Here is a 14,041-nt window from a genome sequence, read left to right on the forward strand (position 1 = left end):
ATAGACAACAAATGAGCAGATTTATCTAGAGACCAATATTGGACAATTGGTAAGTAATAAGGAACTGTTCAACTAATTCTGTCTTAAATTTTTTCCAGACAGGGTCAGACTGGGCAGAACACTGGGAAAAAGACCAGATGGGCCGTCATAGGACCCACCTACTTGAGACCTACCTGTCTCCTGACCTCCTCCCTAGCCCTTACCATGGCTGCAAGGAGAGAAGATATGCGACTCTGGAAGGGGGTGGGGATGGGGCCCCTGATGCGGAAGCCCGGTTACCCTGGACCCCCCAGTCCAACGCTGTTTCCAGATATCTATTGAGCTGGTTGTATAGGATGAAGTCCTCTCCATTTGGGTGTGAATAGACCTCCATTATATAGTCTCCCCTTGCCAGACGATAGCATCAACCAGAATTTTCCCGAAGCAGGATGGCCAAATCAGGAAAATATCCATTCGGTTGATGACTTTGTCAAATTCCTCTGTTATGTCCATCTTACCTGGCTGATTCAATCTCAAATATACAATTCAATTTGCCATGAACTACTAACAATCAGCATGGTTGGGTTCTTTGCACTCACTCTGGTTCAGCTGAATGTTTATTTCTATGACATTCTCCCTTTAATAATTGTGTCCTTAACTCTCTTCTACAGTTTAAATAATGCAAGCAGAATGCAATGGGAAATGCATATGTCGCAAGATACAACCCCTGAAATCCTAGTAAACTAATATTAGCTCAAAGAATATAGGAAGGCATCTAATGAGAACAACTTATGTGATCAGAGGAGTCATATGTTCTATGGCTATGGGTCCTGGGGGTGGGAGAAGTCACTACAATGATATTTTTCTATATCTGCTCTCATTTTATAAGTTGAAGTGGGCCCCGGACAAATGTTGGACCTTTAAATGGGGCTTTATGCTGTGAAGATGTGGAATTGTCTCCCTGAATCAGTGGTACAGGCTGATACATTAGATAGGTATAAGAAGGGGTTGGATGGTGTTTAGCAAGTGAGGGAATACAGGGATATGGGAGATAGCTCATAGTACAAGTTGATCCAGGGACTGGTCCCATTGCCATTTTGGAGTCAGGAAGGAATTTTTCCCTCTCTGAGACAAATTGGAGAGGCTTCAAATGGGATGAGCAGTAAGGCAGGTTATTAATAGACATAAAAGTTTGAAATTGATGGATGTGTGTCTTTTTTTAACCTAACTTACTATGTTAATGACCTTTCATTTCTGCAGTAAAGAGTTTGAAATATTTGAGCCATCCCTATCTGAAATGGGATACCCAGCTTTCAAGAGCAACCATGGTTATCATTACTTTATATTACTATAAATTCAATCTTGGAGCCCCTTCATTAGCAGGTCTTCCCTGGGATCTAAGGGAAGCTCTTGTGTGGAGTTCCCAGCCTTTTAACCCAAGAGCCAAACTCAAATGTAAAATATGTAGGGTTTCAAGCTCTTGGCTAGGGACTAAAACAATGGTAGTCTTCAGGAGGACCACGGCACTGAGTCGATCAAACATCAGTACCTACTAACACCCATTTACTATTCGTTTAAATGGGAACCTTCTCATTCACGGTATGTCATTTTGGTGTGGACATTTTGTTCTTCTCAGATCTCCAAGAGAGGACTGCTGCAGTCGAAACCTCCAATGGGAGGAAAGCCGTTTTGTGAAAGGGGAGGTTCTCATCACTCCAAATATTTATATTATTAAGGATAGGTAAAACGTAGATGTTTTTATATTATGTTCAGATTCTGCATGAATGAAGTAGGAATGCGCAGGTCTGGCAAGATCAGTGTTGACACAGACTTGTATGTAATAAATAAACATAAACAAATATATATATATATATATAAGATATACAGGGGCGGTGTTAGCAACATTAGGTAACCCCAGCAGACTAATGCTTTATCATTCTTTTCTCTCGTTGTCTTTTTAAAAGGCATGTTGGGATCCCTGTAAATATGCTGCCCTCGTTAATTGGGTGTTGAGTCTAATAATCCTGCCTCAGCTTGTTAACTGTACAATAGCAGTCAGAGCTAATGACCCATTAGTGATTAATTCCTTAACCAGCATCTAATTGCTCACGCTAGAAACTTTTTTTTATTTTAAACTGGATTAAATCATCTAGAGCCTTAACCACTTACTTCCTATTATGGCGATTATGATCTGATTTACAGTTAAGAGGCCTGGTTGGACTTAGTAAATTGTATTTTTTAGGGCTATTCCACACGGGGAGATAGCCACGCGTTTGCGGTCGCGGCGACAAAGCGCCGCGCCAGTCGCCGCGACCGGCGCAGGCGACAGTTTTGTATGGGCGCCTATGTAAAAACGCCTGTGCTAACCACACGAGGCGATGCGCTTTTCAACAGTCGCCTGAAAAAGCCTGGCGAGGCATTTTCAGGCGACTGTTGAAAAGCGCATCGCCTCGTGTGGTTAGCACAGGCGTTTTTACATAGGCGCCCATACAAAACTGTCGCCTGCGCCGGTCGAGGCGACTGGCGCGGCGCTTTGTCGCCGCGACCGCAAACGCGTGGCTATCTCCCCGTGTGGACTAGCCCTTAGAGGGGTTGGACTTGATAGACTTGTCTTTCTGGAGCCTAATTACTAGTGTGTTGCTATGTACAATATCAACCAGTCAGGTCCTGTTAATTAAAACCTTTTTGGGGGTAGATGGAGGACTAGCAGGGGCAAACACAGGATTTACAGAGTTCTGCCTCACCTTTTAATAAATAGACCCCAAAGTCTTTGTGCAATAATAATGGTGAATGTCAAGTGCCTTGGTTAAGAGATTAGGGGGTGCTAATTTCCCACCTATGAAGGGTTTCAGAAATAACGAAAATAATCAAATTCAGAGAGAATAAGAGCAAAAGTATGGTAAGGTAAGTGTTAAGAGTTCAGCGGAGGGAGCATGGTACTATGGGATGCAAAGAGGTTGTTTGTCTTTAAAACAACTTTTAGTATAATATAGAGAGTGATATTCTGAGACAATTTGCAGTTGGTTTTAATCTTTTATTATTTGTGGTTTTTGAATTATTTAGCTTTTTATTCATCAGCTCTCCGGTTTGCAATTACGACAATCTGGTTGCTAGGGTCCAAACACATGGCCCCTATTAAAGGGATGGTTCACCTTCAAGTTAACTTTTAGTATATTATAGAGTGGCTTATTCTAAGCAACTTTTTAATTGGCCTTTATTTTTTATTTTTTATACATTTTGAACTGTTTGCCTTCTTCTTCTTCTTTTAAATAAGGGTCACTGACCCCATCTAAAAGACAAACAATCTATAAGGCTACAAATGTATTGTTATTGCTACTTTTTATTACTCATCTTCCAATTCAGGCCTCTCCTTTTCATAGTCCAGTCTCTTGTTCAAATCAATTCATGGTTGCTAGGGGAATTTGAACCCTAGCAATTAAAGTGCTGGAATTGGAGAAACCAGAGAGCTGCTGAATAAAAAAACGAAATAACTTAAAAACCACAAATAATAATTTGTCTGTTCTTTGTGCTCCCTCCTGGCTCAGACTCTTGAAACAATGTAGCAATAGCTCAGTTTCCTCCAGTTGGTTTGCTTCATTGTTTCAGGAGTCAGGACCAACCGTGCAACGAATATAATCAGCTAGATACAGTAACTGCTTTCCATAACAGTTATATCATATTTGCAAATAACAATGGGAAGTATTCAATGAATGAATATTGGAAAGTTATTTAGAATGACACTTTCTTTTCCAGTTTTTCAGGGAGAGTTCAGACATACTGGCACATGTGCTTCTTTATTGCATTATCCTATTCACAACTGTCATTTTTCTAACTGAATAAAAATGTAGGGCGGTTTCCCATGTACTCAACAGGCAGGGAAAGGTTCTCTGCCTATTCATCCAGAGACTGATCTTTGTATAATACAATCATTAGGCTATTTGGCCAGGCCGAGAGTTTCATTTATCTTTTGGCAACTAAATACTTCGCTAAGTTGGGTAAAGGCAGGGTGCAATTTTTATAACATAGTTTTCTGTTCAGTGAGTTTCTAGTTTAACAACATCAAATGCAAAGTAGTATTTTAAGCTTTATTGCTATTGCCCCAAGTGTACTGTGGCTCACACGGCATCAAGTTACCCTGAAATAAGTCGTTTTTTAAGGCTAAGGCCACACTAGGCGATAGCGCCGCGATTTGACTCGCGGCGACTTTTCGCCGCGACTTTTAAGCCGCAATCGCTGGGGAAACTTTTGCGCTGGCGTCTATGGGGAATCGCGCAAAATCGCCAGCGTAAAAACACACGCGGCGATCTTTTTTCTATTGTCGCTCGAAATCGCCTAGCGAGGCAATTTCGAGCGACAGTAGAGAAAAGATCGCCGCGTGTGTTTTTACGCTGGCGATTTTTCGCGATTCCCCATAGACGCCAGCGCAAAAGTTTCCCCAGCGATTGCGGCTTAAAAGTCGCGGCGAAAAGTCGCCGCGAGTCAAATCGCGGCGCTATCGCCTAGTGTGGCCTTAGCCTAAAGGAGAACTGAACCCTAAAAATTAATATGGGTAAAAATGCCATATTTTATATAGTGAACTTATTGCACGAGGCTAAAGTTTCAGCTTGTCAATAGCAGCAATGATCCAGGACTTCAAACTTGTCACAGGGGGTCACCAACTTGGAAAGTGTCTGTGACACTCACATGCTCAGTGGGCTCTGATTGGCTGTTGAGAAGCTAAGCTTAGGGCTCGTCACTAATTATCCAGCTGATGCTACTGGGCTGATTATTAAATTCTGATGGTAATTGCACTGGTTTCTGTGCTGCCATGTAGTAATTATCTGTATTAATTACTAATCAGCCTTATATTGTGACATTTCTATTCTATGTGTACTGTATATTGTGAGTGGGTCCCTAAGCTCAGTAAGTGACAGCAGCACAGAGCATGTGCAGTGAATCAGCAGAAAAGAAGATGGGGAGCTACTGGGGCATCTTTGGAGACACAGATCTTTACTGCTAAAGGGCTGTGGTTGCCTTGGGCTGATACAGAAGTACAAAACATAATGTTCAGCATTTCTAGCTACTTCTTTAGTTAAGCTTTAGTTCTCCTTTAAAGGAGTCAGTGAAAGCCAAAGGCTAGAGTTCTGCTGGACACTGTATAAAATGCATTATGTATATACATATATATATATATCATCAGAACTGCATCACAGAAAAGCAAATTGCCCTGCTTGGGGGCACTGTCATAGCTATGCATGTGTTTTATCAGCTGCACATATAAGGGGCCATGCATTTTAGGGTGCAAGGTGAAAAATATAAGTACACACCTCCATTTTTGCATGTTTGCACCTTGCCTTGCACCGTGTATGCAGGGGTAAAAATACAGAGGAAGCAGACCTTGCAGGAGTGGGGGGGCAGTGAACCCCTAATTAGTGAGCAATTTCAATACATCTTGATATAATTGGTCAACTTAGCTCAAACTTTTAGGGCCACCATAACCTGAATTTGCTTTGGGTCCCAGTAATATCGAGTTATGTCACCGTTTATGTCTTTGTGCTCCAGAATAGACCTGTGCTCCCTCCAAGGAGACAGTGTTTGCACCTTGCCCTGCACATTTCCAGAGGGGTGTACCCCCCTAATTTGTGTGTGATTCAGCTTTTACGAATCCAGTGTGAAGTGCTAAGGAGCTTTATTTTGTGTCCACTAATGATTGTGTATCTATTAGTGCTTTAGCTCTTGCTTTCAGGCCTTAGAAATGACCCCTAAGGGCCGCCATCGGGGGGGACAGGGGTTACAGGTTTCACGAGCCCGGGCCTGAAGGGGGTCCCGGCAGTGCTGCACTTTTGAAAGAGCCGAGCCCCTCTTGACAACGTGGAAGCCGTGAGGCTTTTTCTGAAGTCACAATGTCACGATCAGCCGAAATGCGGAAGTGCCGAAAAGCCGAAGTCCGAAAGTGGCGATAAGACCCGAAGACACGAAAACTGCCGAAATTGAAGTCCTGAAGCGGCAAAAAGACCCAAAGTCACGAAAGGAGGTGAAGTTGAAGTCCTGAAGCCACAAGTTCAAGTCTACTGAAAACCAATGTGTGTTTTTTTATTTTTTTAATCCCCTGGCCACCAATGTATTATTTTAATACTCTAAAGGCCCCTGCCACCAATGTTTTTTTAAAAAATATTCTCTGGGTCCCAATTTTTTTTAACTTGTTAGGGGGGCCCTGGCACCAATGTTTTTTTTAAAAAATATTCTATGGGCCCCAATTTTTTTTATACTTGTAAGGGGGGGCCTGGCACCAATGTATTTGTTAAAAAATATTCTTTGGGGCCCCAATTTATTTTTAACTTATAAGGGGGCCCTGGCACCAATATTCTTTGGGGCCTCTTTTTTTTTAGCTTGTAAGGCTGATTTCTATTTGGGCTAAAAAGGATTGTTATCTTTAAAAATTGCACCTTCATTGGACTTTTCCATAGATCCCATGTCTCTGAAATGAGTTGTCGTAATGTTTCCTTTAGCAGGATGTCGGCAGCCAATCACAGCTCTGCCTTCCCATAGGGAAATGTAAACCGTAGTTCCCTATCGGGTCCCCCTACTGTATGTGCTGATTGGCTGGCATCTTGTTGTTTAAAGCTCTGACCTCCTCCGGTTCTCCTGAACAGCCATGGAAAGCCGCCAGCAGGAAGCAGAATGGACTGGGGTACGAGTTGGATTTTTGGGGATCTACTTAAGTTGAAGAAGCGAATACATTCTTTTCATCTTCAGTTATACCATGTGACATATTCATAGAGAGGGATGGCATATACCTTGGAAAAGACTGTCCCAATGGTTAATTCAAAAACACCTAAAAGTGAAATATAAAACACCAATCAGGGGATGCTGGGGGTGGAGCTAGAATTGAGAAATTACACTATTAAAGGGGAACTCCTCTGAAAAATATTGTTTTTTTTTTACATAATGAATAATTTAAAAATCCTGCTGATGGGGGGAAAAAAACAATATCAGAAAGTTTCTGACCTCCTTTCTGCTCAATTCAAATCTTGGCTAATAATAAAATCAGCCCCTATGCCTGCAACCAAGTAACCTGTTCATTTTCTTCCAATAGTGAAGAGCTCCCTCAGGTGGTGAATCTGCAGATCTCCACATTAAAAGAATCAGTATGTGAGGGATGAGATCTATTATCCAAAGACCGTTCATCCAGAAAGCTCTGAAGGACATGTCCCATAGACTCAATTTTAAGCAAATAATTCAAATGTTAAAAAATATGATTTCCTGATGTCCTTCCTATCTGTAATAATAAAACAGTAACTTGTAATTGATCCCAACTAAAATATAATTAATCCTTATTGGAAGCAAAACATTCATATTGGGTTCATTTAATGTTTAAAGTATTCTTTAGTAGATTTTAGGTATGAAGATCCAGATTACAGAAAGATCTTTTATCCCCAGGCCCTGAGCATTCTGTATAACTTGTCCCACACCTGTATTTGCTTTAAGGATAAGTAAACCTTAAAAATAAGTTAATATAAAATTAACGAGGGTGCTATTCTAAGCACTTTTGCAATGTACATTCATTATTTATTTATTTTTAATTCCAAGATATTAAAGGATACATGTACTGTTAACATGAATGAATTTTGTTTCAACAGCGCCACCTGCTGGTCATTTTCCCACCAGTCTGACCACCAAGTAGTCAAGGAAGTTGTCAGGAGAAAGAAAGAGGCTGCTCTGATGTTCTTCTGCTTAGGAAAGATTTGAGAAAGGTTTCTGTTTTTTTTCCTAAGCAGAAGAACATCAGAGGAGCCTTTAACATTTTTAGGAACTGTTAATGTTAAATAATTTCTGTGCAATGCATTCCAGTATTATATATACTACAAAAAATACACAAATCCTTGAATAACCACCCAGGTAGACCAATAGTATCTGGAATTGGCTGAGTGGTAGAACCATTATCCAGATTTGTGGATGGCTTCTTACAACCTATTACTAAAGGACACCACCGATTTATTATGCAGACTGAAAGAACTGGGGAAAATAAGTTCAAATGTACAATTGTACAATTGCAGTATAGACATACAAAGTCTTTACTCCTCCATCCCACAGGAAGAAGGCATACGGTATGTAGAGGAAGCCCTTCTAGAAAACGATACACCACACCCCTTTCTGTATTTTATAGTAGACTGCCTCCCAATGATACTAAAGAAAAATTATTTTAGGTATGTAGGATACGGAAGTACGGAAGACCACTGGGGCCAGCAAAAAAAAAAAAATATGGTGAATTATGACTTTTAAAAGTCATAATTATGACTTTTAAAAGTCATAATTATGACTTTTAAAAGTCATAATTATGACTTTAAATCTCATAATTATGACTTTTAAACTCATAATTATGACTTTAAAAAGTCGAAATTATGACTTTTAAACTCATAATTATGACTTTAAAAAGTCGAAATGATTACTTTTAATCTCATAATTATGATTTTTATTCTCATAATTATGACTTTAAAAAGTCGAAATTATGATTTTTAATCTCATAATTATGATTTTTAATCTCATAATTATGATTTTTATTCTCATAATTATGACTTTTAAACTCATAATTATGACTTTAAAAAGTCGAAATTATGATTTTTAATCTCATAATTATGACTTTTATTCTCATAATTATGACTTTAAAAAGTCGAAATTATGACCTTTAATCTCATAATTATGACTTTTAAACTCATAATTATGACTTTAAAAAGTCGAAATGATTACTTTTAATCTCATAATTATGATTTTTATTCTCATAATTATGACTTTAAAAAGTCGAAATTATAATTTTTAATCTCATAATTATGACTTTTATTCTCATAATTATGACTTTAAAAAGTCGAAATTATGACTTTTTATCTCATAATTATGACTTTTAAATCTCATAATTATGACTTTAAATCTCATAATTATGACTTTAAAAAGTCGAAATTATGACTTTTAATCTCATAATTATGACTTTTAAAAGTCATAATTCACCATAATTTTTTTTTTTTTTTGCTGGTACCAGTGCTCTTCCATAATTATGAGATTAAAAATCATAATCTCGACTTTTTAAAGTCATAATTATGAGATTAAAAGTCATAATTATGAGATTTAAAAGTCATAATTATGAGATTAAAAGTCATAATTTTGACTTTTTAAAGTCATAATTATGAGAATAAAAATCATAATTATGAGATTAAAAGTCATAATTTTGATTTTGTGAAGTCATAATTATGAGTTTAAAAGTCATAATTATGAGATTAAAAGTCATAATTTCGATTTTTTAAAGTCATAATTATGAGAATAAAAATCATAATTATGAAATTAAAAATCATAATTTCGATTTTTTAAAGTCATAATTATGAGTTTAAAAGTCATAATTTCGACTTTTTAAAGTCATAATTATGAGAATAAAAATCATAATTATGAGATTAAAAGTCATAATTTCGACTTTTTAAAGTCATAATAATGAGAATAAAAGTCATAATTATGAGATTTAAAGTCATAATTATGACTTTTAAAAGTCATAATTCACCATAATTTTTTTTTTTTTGCTGGCCCCAGTGCTCTTCCGTACATATTACTGGCAAAAACAGGGAACATCGGTGGGAGCTGCGGTTGCTCCTTCCTTTGTCAATATCTTTGTTCACCAAATTGTTCCTGGAAAGCCCATTTAAAAAGCATATAATTTGTTACCACAGGTTTGTGGGCGATATACTTGTAATGTGGGATGGCCCAGCATCAACATTTGAAGAAATGATTAATATTGCTAACAAAGCCCACCCGACCATTACATTCACAACGGAAGTAGGAGGGAACAGCATTAACTTCTTAGATGTGACCATTAACATAAATAACGGTAACATCAGCCCTAGTCTGTTTAGAAAAGAAACAATATTCTGTTGGCATCCAGTTTTCACCCTCCAAGCGTAATCTGAGCGATACCTAAAGGGCAATGTATAAGAGCTCGAAGAATCTCTACAAATGAAACTAGCTATACAAAAGCAGCCAAGACCCTAAAGACAAGGTTTCAAACCAGGGGTTACAACAAATTTGAGATTGAAAATAGTGAGAAAACAACAAAAGGGAAGAATTGTTGAAATATTGTCAGGAGCGTTCGTTGGCGCTCCCGTCTCTGGCGGCGTCCAAAGCAAGATGGTGGTGCCCATGACCTACGTGGGCCGACGCCAGCGTCCTGACGTCACGCGCCTGGCGTGAACTTTGAATGAAAAGACTTCCAGGTCACAGGTTCGATGCCCGAATATAGGAATTCCTGCTTTGTGTTCGTGGGTTCTCTAAATTCCTGTTTTTTGGTTTCCTGACTCCTGCTTGACCTTGTTTCTGATCCTTGCTGCCTGATTGAATACTTGGCCTGTACCTGACTACGATTTCGCCTACCCCTTTCGGATACCACGAACTTGGACTTTTTTCCCTAAGCTTCCTCCTTGGTCCTGACTACTCCCCGGTGAGCCGATAGGCCCCTGACAAATATAAACCAAAAAGACAAACAAAAAAGAGTGCCTACCATTTGTTAGCCAATTTTGTGGCCAAAGCAAATAAATCGAGGGTATTGTGTCTAAGTACTGGCCCTTACTCATGCAGGACAAAACATTGAAACAAGAAATCCCCCCATCCCCACTGTTTCGTTACACTAAGGGGAAAACTATAAGGGAAACACACTAAGGGGAAAACTACAAGGGATACATTAAGTCCTGCTGAGGTATACCTCCCAAAATAACCAGGTACCCAATGATTCCTAGGCAAACCCAAAACAGGTACATTCGCAATAATGGGGTGTATCTGCTGCTCCTTAATTATAAAAGTGGAAATAATGAGACATCCAACACAATGTACCCCCATAAAAATGAGACATTACGCCACGTGTGACACAGAAAACGTCATATATTTACTAAAATGCCCGTGTGGCAAAGGGTAAGTTGGTCAGACGAGCAGGAGCATTAAAACACAGGGGAAATATCCGAAACTACAAACAAGGTACTTCCACAGATACTACTGTATCTAGACATTTTAATGCCGCAAACCACAATATGAGACAATATCTACTACAAAGAGAAGGGTTCTGGATTAAAAGACTAGACACTTCACACCCACAAGGTATGAATGGTAGTTGGAGTGTACAATGTTATCTGTAACAAGGGGTTTTTGCAATAAAGTATTCTTTGCAACAACCTTGCAACATAACTGATGCTTATTTCTGTTTCCCTTTTCAGATAACTAGTTTGCCCTTTTTTGAAACACTTGGGGGCATATTTATCAAGGGTCGAATTTAGGATAGAAAAAACTTCGAAATTCGAATTCAAAAAGACCAACCGAAATTAAGTCAAAGTTTTTTTTGGTCAAATAGGTCCATTTTCGATCAAATAGGTCCGTATTCGGCTGAATTCTAATCGTACGAATCGAAGAAACAGCGCATTCAATCGAATTCGATTCAAAGTTTTTACCCCAAATAAACTTAGATTTCTCAAAGTCCACCAATTGACTTCAAGTAGGTTCTAGACCAGTGATCCCCAACCAATAGCTTGTGAGTAACATGTTGCTCCCCAACCCCTTTGATGTTGCTCCCAGTGGGCTCAAAGCAGGTGCTTATTTTTGAATTACAGGCTTAGATGAAACTTTTGGTTGCATAAAAACCAGATGTATTGCCAAACATAACCCCATGCAGGCTTCCAATCCACATAGGGGCTACCAAATAGCCAATCACAGCCCTTCGTTGGCATCCTCGGGAAAGATTTTCATTCTTATGTTGCTCCCCAACACTTCTTACATTTGTATGTGGCTCATGGGTAAAAAAAGGTTGGAGAACCCTGTTCTAGGATATCCCCCATAAACAGCAATTCGCCAGGTTTGAGATGGCGAATGGTCGAATTTTTAAAGAGACAGTACATGATAAATTTCGATATTCAAATTTTCAATTTTATTTTCAAATTCAAATTGAATTTGGACCATTCCCTAGTCGAGGTACACAAAAAAATGGCAGTACCTGAGTTTTAATTGATGGAAACACCCACTTTGAACTTTTCTACTTCTGCACTGGGTATTGACACTGATGAAGCAATGGACTAATAGACCATGATGGACTTTTAAACAACAACCTCAGGGGGTGGTCTTATTCACACCACTTATAAATGTTTGTGTCTTCACTTGTTCACTTGTACAGTATTACACTTGATAAAGGGCCCTGAGCCTAAAAGAAGCTAGTACTGCATTATCAGGCTTTTTGGGGCAAAAACTCGAATTTTTCATGAAAAAGATACCTAAATGCTGCAAAACGCCCAAACCCCGAAAATCTGTTATCTAAAACCTGTTGAGGTCTTGTATAAGTCAATGGCAGATGTCCCTATCCCAATTTGAAGATATAGTGGTCTGCGCTGGGTTTAGCCTGATAATCCAAAAAATGTGGGGGTTTCGGGCAAAAACCATGGAAATATCAAGTGATTTGGGAAAAAAGTCTGAAAAAATCACACGATTCGGGTTTTCGCTCAGTTTCATTTTCGTTGTTTGAATCATCAATGAGGCAAAATCGTGGATGGGAGTTTAGTCGAAATTTTTTTATTTGAAAATATGAGGAATAAAAAAATCGCATTTTAGTAAATAACCTCCTAAATGGCCATTGCTTCAGGGTCTAAAGGTGAGATTATTGTGCAATAATGAAATGTTTTCTGCTGTTAAGGGCTTTAGCACACGGGCAGATTCGGGGAGATTTAGTCGCCTGGCGACTGATCACCTCTTCTGCGGGGCGACAATCTCCCCGAACTGCCTACCCCTGCCTTCCACCTGCTATAATGAAAAATCGCCTGTGGCAATGCACTCGCGGAGTTTCGAATTGCCTCATGAGGAAACTTCAGGTGACTTCAGAAATTAAAATGCCGCGAGTGCATTGCCGCAGGTGATTTTTCATTTTAGCAGGGGGAAGGCAATTTGGGGAGATTGTTGCCCCGAAGACAAGGCGATCAGTCGCCAGGGCGACTAAATCTCCCCGAATCTGCCCGTGTGCTAAAGCCCTTATATGTTCATATTTATGAAGTTCTGCACATTGTTCATAAGGATCAGCTAAATACTGTATAGGTATTTCCTCATCAGCCTGATAACTGAAGGAACTACTTTTCACTAGCCAACCACCTTATAGGACTATTTGCTTTCTTGTAACCCTACAGAACTAAAGGAATTGCTTATGGTTCTCAGCACTTATATGCAGTGGCGTAACTAGATGTTACTGGGCTCCACAGCAAATTCATTTTAGGGCCCCCAACATATCCATAGGTTGTCCTATTTTACCAATATGCAGTGTTGGCCCAGTCCCGGTCCTTGCACAGAAGCCGGAATCGACTTCTGACTTCCCTCCCTGGCCCCCAGCACAGCTGAATGAAAAAGAAGGTAGGCGTGGGGGGCCGGGGGGATGCTGTGGCTCTGGGAGGGGGGCCGGAGGGTGCTTTGTGTCTGGGGTGTGGGGGTGGTGGTGGGCCCCAAGGCAGCAAAAGGGGATGCCTCCCAGGGTCTCACCAGCCTAGCCCAACCCTGGAAACAAATATATTTATGAAATGTTATGTTGCATTTGGGACAGGATAAAGATAGAGGCCAAAGTTGGCATGGGGCTGCTGTTTGGATTATTCTGGAATCAACATCTCATTGTTATAAATATACCTGTGGGAAACCACAGAGAATCATACACAGGGTTCTTTTTTCCCTTTCGAGTTTAATGCAGTAATGAACTGTTTTATGCTCCTACTAAAACATTCTAATGAACTGTTTTACCCTGTTCAGGTTCAGCTAAATATATGATCTTAATTTCTTTACTGAAGGAATTGCCTCTCATTAGGTGGTGGCTTATGACTCACGGCTCACAGAGCCAACTAATTACTTGAACAAATAATATGATCAATTTGCTTACTAATTAGGGGAACTGCTTATGCTTCTCCCCAGACATTGATATGAGTAGTTTCCCTTTGCTCATAAAGAACAGAGAAATAACTTTGTTACCTGGCTCCTAGGAGTGTCATTGGAATGCACTACATATTTCATTTACCCACTGCCTTCATCACATTACTTAGCGGAA

Source organism: Xenopus laevis, chromosome 1L, assembly GCF_017654675.1.
Source record: "Xenopus laevis strain J_2021 chromosome 1L, Xenopus_laevis_v10.1, whole genome shotgun sequence".
Lineage (NCBI taxonomy): Eukaryota > Metazoa > Chordata > Amphibia > Anura > Pipidae > Xenopus > Xenopus laevis.